This window comes from Manis javanica, chromosome X (assembly GCF_040802235.1).
Source record: "Manis javanica isolate MJ-LG chromosome X, MJ_LKY, whole genome shotgun sequence".
NCBI classification, from domain to species: Eukaryota; Metazoa; Chordata; class Mammalia; order Pholidota; family Manidae; genus Manis; species Manis javanica.
The window spans coordinates 90,156,152-90,173,181 of NC_133174.1; positions in this window are offsets into that span (position 1 = coordinate 90,156,152).

Genomic DNA, 17,030 nt, shown 5'->3' on the forward strand with positions numbered 1-17,030 from the left:
GAGTCTTTAGGGTTTTTTGTGTACAATATCCTGTCATGTGCAAATAGTGACAGTTTAACTTTTTCTTTACCAATTTGGATTCCTTGTATTTCTTTGTTTTGTCTAATTGCCATGGCTAGAACCTCCAGTACTATGTTAAATAACAGTGGTGAGAGTGGGTATCCCTGTCTTGTTCCCGATCTCAGAGGAAAAACTTTCAGCTTCTCGCTGTTCAGTATGATGTTGGCTGTGAGTTTATTGTATATGGCCTTTATTATGTTGAGGTACTTGCCCTCTATACCCATTTTGCTGAGAGTTTTTATCATGAATGGATGTTGAATTTTGTCAAATGCTTTTTCAGCATCTATGGAGATGATCATGTGGTTTTTGTCTTTCTTTTTATTTATGTGGTGGATGATGTTGATGGATTTTCAAATGTTGTACCATCTTTGCATCCCTGGGATGAATCCCACTTGGTCGTGGTGTATGATCCTTTTGATATATTTTTGAATTCGGTTTGCTAATATTTTATTGAGTATTTTTGCATCTATGTTCATCAGGGATATTGGTCTGTAATTTTCTTTTTTGGTGGAGTCTTTTCCTGGTTTTGGTATTAGGGTGATGTTGGCTTCATAGAATAAGTTTGGGAGTATTCCCTCCTCTTCTATTTTTTGGAAAACTTTAAGGAGAATGGGTATTATATCTTCACTGTATGTCTGATAAAATTCTGAAGTCAATCCATCTGGCCCAGGGATTTTTTTCTTGGGTAGTTTTTTGACTACCATTTCAATTTCTTTGCTGGTAATTGGTTTGTTTAGATTTTGTGTTTCTTCCTTGGTCAGTCTTGGAAGGTTGTATTTTTCTAGGAAGTTGTCCATTTCTTCTAGTTTTTCCAGCTTGTTAGCATATAGGTTTTCATAGTATTCTCTAATAATTCTTTGTATTTCTGTTGGGTCCGTCATTATGTTTCCTTTCTCGTTTCTGATTATGTTGATGTGTGTTGATTCTCTTTTTCTCTTAATAAGTCTGGCTAGAGGCCTATCTATTTTGTTTATTTTCTCAAAGAACCAGCTCTTGGTTTCATTGATTTTTTTTCGATTGTTTTATTCTTCTCAACTTTATTTGTTTCTTCTCTGATCTTTATTATGTCCCTCCTTCTGCTGACTTTAGGCCTCATTTGTTCTTCTTTTTCCAATTTTGATAATTGTGATGTTAGACTATTCATTTGGGTTTGTTCTTCCTTCTTTAAATATGCCTGGATTGCTATATACTTTCCTTTTAAGACTGCTTTCATTGCATCCCACAGAAGTTGGGGCTTTGTGTTGTTGTTGTCATTTATTTCCATATATTGCTGGATCTCCATTTTAATTTGGTCATTGATCCATTGACTGTTTAGGAGCGTGTTGTTAAGCCTCCATGTGTTTGTGAGCCTTTTTGCTTTATTGGTACAATTTATTTCTAGTTTTATACCTTTGTGGTCTGAAAAGTTTGTTGGTAGGATTTCAATCTTTTTGAATTTACTGAGGCTCTTTTTGTGGCCTACTATGTGGTCTATTCTGGAGAATGTTCCATGTGCACTTGAGAAGAATGTGTATCCTGTTGCTTTTGGTTGTAGAGTTCTATAGATGTCTATTAGGTCCCTCTGTTCTAATGTGTTGTTCAGTGCCTCTGTGTCCTTACTTATTTTCTGTCTGGTGGATGTGTCCTTTGGAGTGAATGGTGTGTTGATGTCTCCTAAAATGAATGCATTTCAGTCTATTTCCTCCATTAGTTCTGTTAGTATTTGTTTCACATATGCTGGTGCTCCTGTGTTGGGTGCATATATATTTATAATGGTTATATCCTCTTGTTGGACTGACCCCTTTATTTGTTTTGAAGTCTATTTTGTCTGATACTAGTACTGCAACACCTGCTTTTTTCTCCCTATTGTTTGCATGAAATATCTTTTTCCATCCCTTGACTTTTAGTCTGTGCATGTCTTTGGGTTTGAGGTGAGTCTCTTGTAAGCAGCATATATATGGGTCTTGTCTTTTTATCCATTCAGTGACTCTGTGTCTTTTGATTAGTGCATACAGTCCATTTACATTTAGGGTGATTATCAGTAGGTATGTACTTATTGCCATTGCAGCCTTTAAATTAGTGGTTACAAAATGTACAAGGTTAACTTCCTACTACCTAAGAGTCTAACTTAACTCACTTATTATGCTGTTACAAACACAATCTAAAGGTTCTTTTCTATTTCTCCTCCTTTTTCTTCCTCCTTCATTCTTTATATATTAGATATAAAATTCTATACTTTTTCTTTATCCCTTGTTTGACTTTGGGAATAGTCAATTTAATTTTGCATTTGCCTCGCAATCAGCTGCTCCACCCTCCCTACCATGATTTTACTACCTCTGGTGACAGCTGCCCAACCCTAGGAACACTTCCATCTATAGAAGTCCCTCCAAAATAGACTGCAGAGATGGTTTATGGGAGGTAAATTCTCTCAGCTTTTGCTTCTCTGGCAATTGTTTAATCCCTCCTTCAAATTTAAATGATAATCTTGCCAGATAAAGTAATCTTGGTTCCAGGCCCTTCTGTTTCATTGCATTAAGTACATCATGCCACTCCCTTCTGGCCTGTAAGGTTTCTGCTGAGAAGTCTGATGTTAGTCTGATGGGCTTTTCTTTGTATGTGATCTTATTTCTGTCTCTGGCTGCTTTTAACAGTCTGTCCTTATCCTTGATCTTTCCCATTTTAATTACTATGTGTCTTGGTGTTGTTTTCCTTGGGTCCCTTGTGTAGGGGGATCTGTGGATCTCCATGGCCTGAGAGACTATCTCCTTCCCCAGATTGGGGAAGTTTTCAGCAACTACCTCCTCAAAGGCACTTTCTATCCCTTTCTCTCTCTCTTCTTCTTCTGGTAACCCTATAATGCAAATATTGTTCTGCTTGGATTGGACACACAGTTCTCTCAATATTCTTTCATTTTTAGAGATCCTTTTTTCTCTCTGTGCCTCACCTTCTTTGTATTCCTCTTCTCTAGTTTCTATTTCATTTATTGTCTCCTCCACCATATCCAACCTACTTTTAATACCCTCCATCATGTTCTTTAATGATTGGATCTCTGACCTGAATTCATTCCTGAGTTCTTGGATGTCTTTCTGTACCTCCATTAGAATGTTGATGATTTTTATTTTGAACTCCCTTTCAGGAAGAGTCACAAGGTCCATATCATTTAAATCTTTCTCAGGAGTTTACTCTGGACAAGGTTCCTTTGGCATTTCATGTTTGTGTATCGCACCCTCTAGTGTCCAGAAGCTCTCTTCTGGAGCTGCTGAGCCCCTGAAGCAATGCTGGGGGTCGCAGGGGAGTGGTACTTGGGGTAGGAAACAGCTGTTCCCCGCCTTCCAGCTGCTGTGCCTGTCTCCACTGCCTGAGCCAGTGGGCCGTTTACACAGGTAAAAGTTTTTGTCTCAGAGCAGCCAGATATGGATCCCTGCTTTCCATAAGCAGCCAGAATCCCAGTCTCCCCAGGAACTCTGCCTGTATTAACTTTCCAATCCAGTAGTCATGCGAGTCTCAAGAAAGCACCATGAAATGTAGGTTTGTGCTCCCAGAGCAGATCTCCGGAGCTAAGTATTCAGCAGTCCCAAGCCTTCCACTCCCTCCCTGCTCCGTTTGTCTTCCTCCCGCCAGTCAGCTGGGGTGGGCAAGGGACTCAGGTCCCATCAAGCCACAGCTCTGGCATGTTGCCCCATTCGCTGAGGTCTGCTCTTTTCTCCAGGTGTGTGCAGTCTGATACCGTCCTCTTTCCTGTTGCTCTCTCAAGATTAGTTGCACCAATTATATTTTCTAATTGTATCCTGTTTTAGGAGGAAGCCTCTGTCTCTCCTCTCACGCTGCCATCTTTAATCCGAATGATTTGTGTTGTTTTCTTTTCACTCACTCATCCATTGTTGAAGCACTTACTCATTACTCAAAATATGCCAAGTATTCTTCTAGATATTTGCCATACAGTGGCTAACACAAAAGTCTACTATCAGAGAATTTATATTCTAAGTGTGGGAAACCAACAATAAGCAAAGGATGTAGTACAAAGGATAAAAAGTAAAGTAAGGAAATTAAATAGAACTTTATGGGTATGAGCTTTTAGATAGAATGGTAAGAGTAGAGCTCTGGGGAGTAGACACGTGAAAGTAGTGAGAGAATGAGTCATGCGAAGTTGATAGAGAAGGAGGGCAGCCACAAAGATGATATCTTAAACTTTAGTTTACACTGTTGACAGCTGTGAAAAACTGTAAGGGTTTTAAATGTCCAGTGGTCTTAAGTTGTATAAAGGGACATTAACCCAATAATTATCTCTCCAAAATAAGGTTGAGGGAGTGTTAGGAGAGAATATTATAATAAACCTTTAAAGAGACTTGTTGATATTTGCCCTACATTGGCAAATATGTTGAACCATGATAATATGAAAGGCAATAAATTTATAAGATCATTTACCTCTTCAAACATTATAGACTGATTTTGGATTTCTTTATTGAAATATCTCATATTGAATGTCATAGACAGTAGTATTGAAAATATTATAATAAACATCCATCAATGTACAATCCAGATTTCTCAAATATGAATATTTTATTTGCCCCACATGCAATTTTAAAGAAATAAAAATTACACAGTTGAAGACTCCCATATACTTTCCTACTTTCCTGAATTCATTTTCCCTTCTTTCTTCTCTTGATGTAATCACTACTCTGTATTTTGTGTTTGGGTGCAAGAGGTAGACTGTATCAGACACCTCTTAAGTACACTTTCAGTTCCTCTTGGCCTCACTTGTCTCTCATTCCTACCACTGCTGTGGATATCATTACTGAGGCATATCTGACCAGTTCTATGCAGATGCAACATGACCACGCTTTACCACAGGCCCAAATTGTGTGCCTCTATCTCTTATCCTCTATCCGATCCTTCTGGCTCCTCTATTGTTGCAGTGATGTTGACACACTGCAAGAACCCCTTCAGGTTTCATGCAGGTACCACCTGGAAGTGTGAAAAAGTAAATAACCTGGGAGGCAAAACTTTGACCATCAGTATGGAGGGTGGTAGATGAATCTTAACCTTAACACCCCCTAAACAAATAGTTCTGAGACATGCTTCATGTGGTTTACCAGATGGTCCCAGGACATAAAGCAAACAGTAGCCTGTAGAGGTTGTCAACTTGCTAATGCCTCTGTGTCTTGGCTTTCCCCACTTTCCTGCTTTGCTTTCCCTGTCCCTCACTCTGGATCCCTAAGATCATGCACCCTGATAAATTACTTATACATAAACATTTGTTTCATGTTCTGCTTTATGGGGGAATTCAGGGCAAGAGAGCTGTATTTTGATGTACCAGAGCTCCTAATTTTAATATATCAATTTATACTTCTGTTCTTCTGTGGCTTGCCTTTTGCCACAAGAAGTTTAAGAAATTCTCCCCTACCCCAAGGGTATGAATATATTCTTTTGTACTTTATTCTAAATGCTTGGTGCAAAGGAAGAATCTATATTTTTTTCTAAATGGATAATCAGTTAGCTCAGTAACATTTACTGAATGAATCCATCCTTTTCCAACTTTTTATTATTAAATTTTCAAACATGCAGAAAAATTAAATAAATAGTGTGATGCTTAATAATATACCTACTACCTATTCCCAGAATATTGCTACACTTGCCTGATCTATATTTTTCTGTATACATATTACTTAGTTGAAATGATGACTGCCATTCCCAGCAATTGCAAAGGTAATGTTTTCCTGCTACAATTACCAATGTCTCCTTCCCTTAGTGAATTACCTTCCTAACCCCTAGGAAATAACCATTATCCTGTATTTCTTATGCATTATTTCCATGTGTGTCCTCAAGTGTTTATTATATCTTTATCTTGCTAAACAAAGTGTAGCATTACACTTGACTTTTGAATAATGTAGGGGCTAGGGGCACTAATCCCCCACAGTCAAAAAAACATGTATAACATTTAACTCCCCCAAAACTTAAATACTAATAGCCTACTGTTGACTGGAAGCCTTGAACCATGGGCTGTAAAATGGATGTTGTGTTAGCAGGCATGAAAACTCTATTAATCTCCTTGACCATCTCCATCAGAGCTCTTGGGTGACCAAGAGCATTGTCAATGAGCAGTAATATTTTGAAAGGAATCTTTTTTCCTGAGCAGCAGGTCTCAACAGTAAGCTTCAAATATGAAGGAAACCATGTTGCAAACAGATGTGCTGTCTTCCAGGCTTTGTAGTTGCATTTACAGGGCACAGGCAATATAGATTTAGCATGATTCTTAACGGCCCTGGGTTTTTCAGAATGCTTAATGAGCACTGGCTTCAACTTAAAGTCAACAGCTTCATTAGTCTCTAACAAAGAGTTAGCCTGTCTTTCGAAGCTTTGAAACCAGGCACTGACTTCTCCTGTCTACCTATAAAAGTCTTAGATAGCATTTTCTTCCTACAGAAGGCTGTTTCATCTTTTGAAAGTCTGCTGTTTCATATAGCCCCCTTCATTTTCTGAGCTAGATCTTCTGGACAAATTGCTGCAGCTTCTCCATTGGCACTTGCTGCTTCTCTTTGCACTTTGATGTTATGGAAATGGTTTCTCTCCTTAAACCTCATAAACCAGCCTCTGCTAAGTCCAATCCTTTCTTTTGCGCTTTCTCACTCCTCTCAGCTTTCATAGAATTGAAGAGAGTTAGGGCCTGGCTCTGGATTAGGCTTTGGCTTAAGGGAATGTTGTGACTGCTTTGATCTTCTATTCAGACCAAACTTTCTCCATATCACCAAGAAAGCTATTTTGCTTTCTTATTCATGTGTTCACTGGAGTAGTACTTCTAATTTTTTTCAGGAACTTTTCCTTTGCATTCACAACTTGGCTGTTTAGTGCAAGAGGCCTAGTTTTCAGCTTACCTCAGCTTTCAACATGTCTTCTTTACTAAACTTAATCATTTTTAGCTTTTAATTTAAAGTGAGAGAAGTGCAAATCTTTCATGCTGTAAGGGTTATTAATTGGCATAATTTTATTATTGTGTGTCTCAGGGACTAGAGAGGCCCAGTGAGAGGGAAAGAGACAGGGCAACATCTGTTTGGTGGAGAAGTCAGAATACATACAATATTTATCGATTAAGTTTGCCATCGTGTATGGACACAGTTTGTGGCACCCCAAAATGATTACAATAGCAAAATCAGAGATCACTGATCACAGATCACCATAACAAACATAATAATGAAAAACTTTAAAATGCTATGAGAATTACTAAAATGTGGCACTGAGACACAAAGTAAGCTAAGGCTGTTGGGAAAATGGCACCAACTGCCTTGCTCAATGCAGAGCTGTCACAAACCCTCAATTTGTTTTTTTTTTATAAAAAAACAATACCTACAAAGTGCAATAAAATGAGATATGTCTGTAAAGAATTGAGTCTTTGACAGGCCTAGCAGGGAATTGAATGGCAGAATACTAATCTAAGAATGGCTAGATTTTGAAAGAAGAAAGATTTAAGTAAAGCAGGTGAATTTAAAAGCATAGGCACTCATTAATTATATTAGTGGCTGTTTAAGAAACTGACTATTGCAGTTGCATTTTCCATCCTTTGTTCAAAGGTACATCTTTAAGACTCAAAAGAGTATACAATGATCATCTTCTGGAAAAATTATAGGTTAATTTATATAACCTCTGTTTCTGCATCTGTAAAGGGTTTTTTAAAAAAATAACAAAACTAAATGAAGCTCTTAAAAATAATACTGAACCATACTATGCATAATATTATTTACTGACCAAAAAAATCCAGCCTGTGTTATACCACATACACACTCAGAGAGAAAGAAAAGCCAAGTATCTTTGGACATAGCATCTTAAGTATTTAAATATTTCAGAAAAAACACATTTTTATGCCTCAGTTATCTAGATAATTGAGCTCAAAAATAAATGGTGATTTACTGATTTTTCACATTTGTGCTTCTGTGAGCTAAATATATGATGATGACATGGTAGGACTAAACTATCAAGAAAAGTATTGATTTTAGAAAGATTGTGTCTCACTAATGTAAAGAGGGAGAGAGAAAGAGAAAGACAGAATTAAACTTAAGATTTTTAAAAGAAAGACCTATTTTACATCAAGGATTATCACCTTTTGATGGAAAGGATAAAGGAACTATAAAAGGCATCTTCCTATTTCTCTTTCTCCTCCACTCCCAAATCACTGCATGAGGATAGGTGTGTCTTGGATCAAGGGTAAGCTCCTTTGGGGAAGTATCTTTCTAGACTTTGGGGAAAAGACTGGGAGTGACAGAGGAAAAAATGTCAATGCAAGCAGTTTTGGACTGGCTCTGACTTTCAAAGAAGCTTCAGAGCAGTTGGGTAAAGGTGATTGTTATGGTTCTTCCTTCACGCACTCCAGCCTTCAAGGATGGGTATACAAACTGGTGAACAGAAGAGAAACAAATCCTAGAAACACTTTCTCTTCTTTTCACTGTTGATCTTTTATGTCTGTCAATTGTCAAATCAGAAAAGTCTTCTCTACCTCCTCACTTAAGCCAAATTCCCCTGTCATATGTTTTCATAGCATGATATATTGCTTACTTTTAGCACTTACCACATTTGGCAATTTGTATGCATTATTGGTTTTTGATAATTTGTCACCCCCACTAGCCTGCTTCATGAGGGCAGGGGTTTTGCCTTTCTTTCTCTTCCTCCTCCCTACCATTCTACCTTCCTTCTTTTTTTATTGTTTTCTTTCCCTTATATTCAGTTATCACAGTATTTGTACTTGTATCAGGTCATCACTGATATTATTTGAACAAATAAATGCTTGTGAGCTGTATTTGTGCCCTTTTATTATATCTCTAGAAATTTAACAAGGATCACAAGGAATTATGAAGAACCACCTAAGGAGCAAGAGCACCTACAATAGTTATTCAGCTTCAGTGAGCTCGTAGCTGGTTGTAGATTGTACTGTGATTACATCTATCGGTGATTTGCCAGCATGATGGATTATAATTACTAATTTTGTTTGGTTTTGATTTGGTATTTGTTTTTGGAATTCTTGCAAGGATAGTTCAGTGTTCAGGTTTTTCTGTAATGGAGTTTCAGAATAGAGAGAACAATCATTTCAGTTGAATTGGAAATCTGATTTCCATCTCTCTCACTCAAGCATCTTTATTGTTGTCAGGTATAACTACCTTCTGAAGTCCCATCTAGATATCAATCTTATATCAAAGTATAGATATGATGCTTCAGGAGGTATGAGTGGATCCAGAATTATTTTTGCATATATCCTAGATATATGGTTGATATCATCTTACCATAAGTCAAACATATTTATGAGAAAAATATGGGCCTATTGATATTTCCTAGATTCCTTCTCCTTTGGTATAACAATTTTCTATAGTAGCTCTGGACATTTTCTTTCCTGTCCAGAACAAATTCATGTTTTCATTGAACTTCCCAATTATTTTACAGATAGATTATTTTTCCCTCACAGAAAAGGGACAAGCCATCCTTTGTCATCTTTTGTGATCATCAGAGATATTTTATTTCCTTTGAAAGAAACCTTTCTTGAGAAAACAAGATTGCTAGAAAAAGTCTTCTTTGGGGGAGAAAAAAAAAAACAAGGGAGGAGAGGTTTTGAACTTCTAGGTGAGGAACTAAATCAATATAAGGTCAAACAAAAACAGGTCCCTTTTCCTCCTGCAAGGTGATGGATACAAACCAATGTAGTCTTTCCTTCTTTGCCCTCCTAACTTTCTTTAACTTGAGAAAAAAATAATGAAATATGCATTGTATATTCAAGGTATTCATTTTATTCACCTACTTCATTTTCATTGCTATTTTCATACTATGAGTATGCTTAATTCACAGTTAAGTTTGGTTTTACCTTTTCATTTTGTTCTTTATTCAGCTGAATATCTAGAATCAGTTACAAGGACCTAGATTTTCATAACACTGTAAACTTCTTGTTATTTTATTTGATCTCATAAAAGACTAATGATATATGGTCATACCCTTGTCTAACTAGGTAACATTTTAGATATAAACATAGATGCTATAAAGCAAAAGAAATATATATGAAAAGCCTCTACTAATTTAAAATAGCTTTATTTTTATAGGTAATGTTCATATTTTATTTAAAAAATTTCAAGACATATTGTCAGCTTGTGCTTTTGTCCCACTGGTCCATACTATATGAAGTCTTTCTCAGGCTCATGTACTTTTACGTTCTTCCTTGGCCCGTGTCCCCGTATAGAGATTAACTGCTTCTCATCGGAGACTCACAGAGCTCAGGTGATATGTTTGCCCTCTCTACTCCACCTATCCAATATGGTAGTCAATGATGTAAAGAATTAAAGGTGGAGAAAGAAAGAGGAGGTAAGTGGCAGTGTGTTCAACACAACTCCAAGTCTTTCTAATTTCCTTTAAATCAGCAATCTGGCTATCAAATGACAGAGCACATCTTTAAATGCTTCTTGTCAAGTGCAGACCACTTAATTATACTTAAAATATCTTCATTAATCAAAATTGTTTTTGCTTTCCCAGCAACTTCACTGTTAAATACCAGTGAAAAAAGCTCATTTAGAGGCATTTAGATATCAGCTATTAAGATGCGGCTCTGGAGATGCATCCAAAGTGGATTGGTATCTGACTTCCTCTTTGAGTCTAGTCTCCAGCTCACTATATTTTATACCATTTTATTCTGCTTCTAGGGCTTGGATACGGCTGTGACAGGCAAGAAAGCCCTAGGCAAATTATTCTGCCATTTTAAATGATTCACAAGAACTAATGTGATCACATGTCCCAATCTAAAATTGGGTTTAGGGATCAAATAAAAGATGTTTTAGTTGATTTCCAGGAAATACAGTTAGTACACAAAAGTGTGTTGTAATTCATGTGATTTTAAATGAGACATGGTGACAGTCCTCATTTCAAATATTCTATCTTGGATAATTCAGAATGAATGATCTTATTACCAGTAAAATTTTTCTGTTAATCTGCATAAAACATATTCAATGAGCATATAATAAATGTCACACATGACATGGTATTGTATTTAATTCTTACCAACCACAGAAGACATTTTATAATTTCCATTCTACTCCTGGTTTTATAAAGAATGTTCCCATGTACCGAGTAAGTAATTAACTCTTCCAAAAATTAATCAGTTTTAAAGGCAGCTTTTACTGAGTACCTGCCACGAATGGTGGTATCTTTAATCTAGGGTGTGAAGCAGGAATCCTAAATCCTATTTTACACATTAAAAAAATATGCTCTGATAGGTTTTGAATCAGTGTCTAAGGTCACATTGCTACTTGCATAACCAGAATTTAAAACCAAGTTTCTTTGTTCTAACAGACTAAATAGTTCTTGCTACACTTCAGTATATTCACCAAAGGCTTAGTGTAGTTTTCTGTGCAGAAAAATGAGCTAAATTAGGTTATAAGTAATGTTATGAGATTTTACTGGATACCAGTTGTGGACCTCAGCCAAAAAAGACAGAAAGCAAATAGAAAATAATGGGTCGAGGACAAAAGGGATGGAGCCACAAGGAGAGGGGCAAAGAGAAGAAATGTATTTAGACAGTTATCAGCAGAAGTTGCTTTAGGAGCACCTAACTGTTAAACTAATTTTCCAATATACCTTTGAGTCCTAGAATTCTGTGATGCATTTCTGTTCCTCTGAACACTAGCACAACAGATGGACTAAATTTCTCATAAAGAAATCACCTTTTTGCCTATACTATAACATGTAACATTTACATTTCAAAGAGACATTCGCAGGTTGAACAGCAGTATGTGGAATCGGGAAAACTTACCTAAAAGCCATAGCATGTTTTACCTAAGGCATTTGGTGACCCATCCATAACCTCTAGCTGAGAAAGTTAACTTCTCACATCTGGATAAGTCTCTAGTGGAACGAACATTTCCCTTCAATGGTGATAAGAGTTGCACTGATTATCTGAATAGCTGATGGAGATAAAAGGGCTAGTGGAACAAAATCTTTCAAAACAATTCCCTCTGCAGTTACTCTTTGTGTTAAAATAAAGTGACTCACAAACACAGTGGCAGCCAACCTCTTTCAGAAAGCAAGCCACACATTTTTTTAAATCAATAAGTGGCCCTGCAGCCATTACACAATCCTCTCCTGAACCAAGTTCAGGGGAACTATTCTTAACCACAACCAGGAGACAAGGTGTCAGGATTCTCATGCAAAGATGGAACACCTCCCGCTGAGCAGGTCCTCTGAGCCTCACTGCAGGGGAATAGAATAGTATTGTTTGGCCACTAATAAGGAGGCTGAAACTGATCCCAACGTGAAATGGCAAAAATATGAACTTTTTTTTAAGTAGAAAAGTAAACCTACATTGTTAACAAAGTAAAGAATAGCAAGTGGGGTGGTGGGAGGAAGCCTTTCTCCCTGCTTTACTCAACAAATCCGCTTTGCTTTTTGAGATGTCCACAATGCCTAGAGCAATGGTTTGCAAACTGTAGTTTAATTAGAATTATCTGGAGATACCTATTCATGCTGTAGTTTGTATAAGAATCATCTGGTGATATCTCAAAAACTGGTAGAAGAGTGGTAAGGCTAGTAAATCTGAACTAGATGCTCTGAATACAATACTATGAAAACACGGCCCAGTGGAGAAAGAAAAAAACTTCACTTTTCTGTTTTTTTTTCTCTTTTTTACGATGCTAAATCCTCTCAAGCAATAAAGCTATCAAAATATATGAAAGGGAATTATTTCACCCAACAAACATATTTCATTTCCCTAAGTAAATTTCCTGATACTGCGCCTCTTGGTAGCTTACTCTTAAGAAATCGTAGAACTGCTTGACTATAGCGCTTAAATAAGAATTAGAGAGTGACATTGGACAGCATGATTATCACTGAACTCCTCATATCAAGCTCATTGCACAGGCTTGAATCTGCCTCTGGGTTGTCAAGTAATGCTATGCTATAGAGAGACAAGCTTTTACTCAGCTTGGGCTCAGTTTATTGAGTGTCCATCATTATGAGTTTGCAACTTACTGCTAGAATATTAGAAAGACTCAGGTATGTATGGTAAAACTGAGCTAGGAAGACAATATCTCATGCATTCTAGGGAAGAGCACCACATTGATGAAAGAGATAAATTCAATTTCTACCTGACAGAGTTCCTACAATTGTGTCTCTCATGCGGCTTGCATTTCCTCACCAACTCTAAGGGATAAACTGGGAAATAGAGTAAAAAATGGAGGCTACTGCCACTGTTCAAGGAGATTTCAGAATAGCCAAAGCAATTCTGAAAAATAACATATTTGGAATATTCATTCACACTTCCCCCTTTCAAACTTACTGAACAGCTACAGATATCAAGACAGTGCAGTGCCAGAATAAGAATAGACATATAATGGAGTAGAATTTGAAGTCTAAAAGTAGACACTTAGTTTATGGTCAGTTCATTTTCTGAGAAAGGAATGCCAAGACAATTCAGTTAGGAAAGAATAACCTTTTCAACCAATAATGCTGGGACAACTGGACATTTACATAAAATAATGATACTGAGCCTCTACCTTACACCATATTTTTAAAAAATTCACTAAAAATGGGTTACAGATCTAAACGTAAGAGTTAAAACTATAAAACTGTTAGAAAAATACATAGGAGCAAATCTTCCTGACCTTGGGTTAGGTAACAATTTCATAGATATGATTCCAAAAGCACAAGTGACAAAAAATAAAATAAATAAAATGGATTTCAACAAAATTAAAACTTTTGTGATGAAAATGATTCCACCAATAAAGTGAAAACCCATATGATGGGAAAAAATTATTTGTAAATCATACAGGATTTTTATCCATCAAGAGGTAAAGTAGGTTAGTGATTGCTGAGGGAGAATAGGGATAACTACGGATGGATAAGGGGTTTCTTTCAGGAGTGATAAAATGTTCTAAATTTAGGTTGTGGTGATGGTTGCTCAGCTCCGCAAATATACTAAAAAAGACTCAGTTGTATAGTTTAAATGGAAAATTATATGGCATATGAATTATATCTGAATAAAACTGTTTATAAAAACCATTACAGATTTTCACATTTTTTCCCAACTTTTCTATCAGTGCAAAACCCAGCTTCACACTGCTCTTTCTTCATGAAGGCTCTTAAATCAGAGTAAGAAGCTTCTCTCTCATTGGCTTGTTTTCTTCTAAAACCCAGATAAATTAGAAGAGATCTTACTAGTTTGTGCTCAACTACTTTATCTTTCTGGGGAAGACAAGTTTAGTAAATTAGAACATTATTCTAGCTGCTGACTAGTACAAAGTTATTTTTTGATTCCTGAGTAAACTCACTAAACTCTGAACATTAATATGTTCTTGGCTTCTCTTTTGTTCAAAGCAATGAAAATATCTGCATAGGACTATTTCTATAAATTGGCTAAAACCTTTTCATTTCAACCTTCAATTCTGGATAATCACAAACAAAACTTTAGGCAATATCCACTAGTTAGTCACAATATAGAACCAGTGTTAAAAGGTAGAAGTTGTGGGAAGGCCAAAAGTAAAGCTTTCTGAAATTGTGAGTTTTTTGTTTTGTTTTTATGGGAGAAGCTTCTTTAAGTGTGCTAGATGATCCATTATTGTAGATTCAGGCATTTAACGAGACTTGGATTAGATGATCTTTTAAATAACCTATAAAACTGAGATTGTGTGAGATTTCTGCCTAATTGCCCCCACTAATTGTCATTATACACACAAGCAGAAATTTAGTCCAGGTGTCCCTTAAGGTGCACAAAAACAAATACCTGGTGATTGATTGATTGAATCAAAGTGAATGCAGTGAGCAATAGGTTTTTACATAGATTTCTTAGATAACTGCTTTGGTTTTTACCTTTGCTTTGATTTTGAGTACCAGGTTTTAAAATATAACTTCACTAGCAACCAATCTATCAATCGGATGTCACCTTAATTTTTCTTTGCATTATTTTTTTCAAATTTTGTAAACTGTTTCTTCATCTGGAGAATCTCTCCAATGGAGGCATTGCTAGATATAAAACTAGAGGGGAGCTTAGATTTTACTGTAATATAATCAGTTAAATACAAATAATCATTGCATTTCCTGTCTCTGTCTACTTATGTCTCTTTCATACACACATACTTATAAGGTTTTTGTGACAGCAGCTCAACTTGCAGTGTTATGTTCTTTGTTCTGGACATGTCATTTTTCTTTCAACTTGGAAGCATGAAAATAGTTGCTTTGGAGGACATCACCTAAACATATCCCCATTTCCTCAAATTACAAGAAACATTTGGGATTAAAGTACCCAGCAGAGGGACATAATATTGTGGAATGATTCATGTGCTATAAACATTAAATATTTGAAGGCCTTTTTTCAGCAATGGCATATGATGTGCTGAGCACTATACAATAATAAGCACATGGCATTATGTTTTCCTTTTGGGAGATGAAATTTCCTCCCTTGCAGTACCTTATCACCTAAGTTTTCATTGATGGAAAAAATGCATACACAGAGATAACACTGAGGCCTACATGTGTCACTGAAAGCTTACTGAGGACTTATTGTCACAAAACCTGAAAACAGTTGCTAATCTGCTGAAGGGTTCATGCTTTGCAGCCATTATGTGAAAAATGCACTCTCTCACTTAAATGTAAATAAAAGGGAAATAACCACAAAACTCAGAACCCCTGGTGGGTTGTGATGTTAGTAGAACTGCTGATGAAACCAAATGCTTTACAGATTTTTGTTTGACTTTAAAATCAAGTAAAACAAAAGACAGTTGTTTTACACTTTGGAAAGGGTTAGGCAAATAAGGTGAGGTTTTTCTCTGACCCAAAGCAAAATGTGCAAATAGCAGAAATCCTAAACTTCACTACTTTTCATTTTAATACAAAATTTATAACAAAGCCTTTAAATATTAGAGATGAAAAGGGCCTCAGAGGTCATCTAGTCCACTGGTACCCAATTGTTAGTCTCAGAATAGGTTCATAAATATCACCCAGAGTTTTTTTTTTAAGTAGTCCGTCCCCAAAGTCTAATATTAGGATATACTGATTTATTTGTTTTATGGTGGAACTCAAAATCTGTATTTTAAAATAAGATTCTCAAGATGATGCTGGCATACATACAGGTTTGAGAAATGCTTTGCTCTAAAATGGAATAGCTTGTGGCACAGAAACTCTCCTGCAAAGAACAACTAAAAAACCTATTAAAAACATATACATACATATATAAATATATATATATACACATAAAATAGATATAAATATATGTATATATTCATTATATGCCTACATATATAATTTATAATTGAAATTTATAAAAAGAGTATAGATAGATGATCTGAAACAGAGAGCCACTGAGATAACCAAAAGTTTAGATAAGATTCTAGAGAAGAGGGATTGACACAGATGTGATATGTACCTTTTTTTTCTTCAGATGTTTGACAATAGTTGACATAATTAAAAATGCTGAGATTCTAGACCCCCACTCCACTATCCCTTAACCAAGCAGAAACTTCTATGAGGCACAAAAGAAAACAAAACAACAGAATTTTTGGTATCTTCATCAGTGGAGACTTGAGGGTCCAGGACCCACTAAGAATGGAAGAGGGCTGGTTTACCCCTAATAACATTTGCCAAATTCTGAAGATGTGAGGCCAGAAGTTAACGGTGTAGCTAAGCAGAAAGGCTCTGGAAAACCAGTTTAGAGTTTACAGAAACTTTATGATACTATGGAGACAAATAAGTGCTGCGTGAAGAGGGTTCTCAGTCGACGTATGTCTCTCTATGTTGGAGGATGAGTGACCCAGACACAGACTTTTTTTTAATTTAATTTGATTTTTTTATTAAGGTATCATTGATATACATTCTTATGAAGGTTTCACATGAAGAACATTGTGGTTACTACATTCACCCACATTATCAAGTCCCCCCATGCCCCATTGCAGTCACTATCCATCAGAGTAGTAAGATGCCACAGAGTCACTACGCGACTTCTCTGTGCTACACTGTCTTCCCCATGACCCCACACATACCATGTT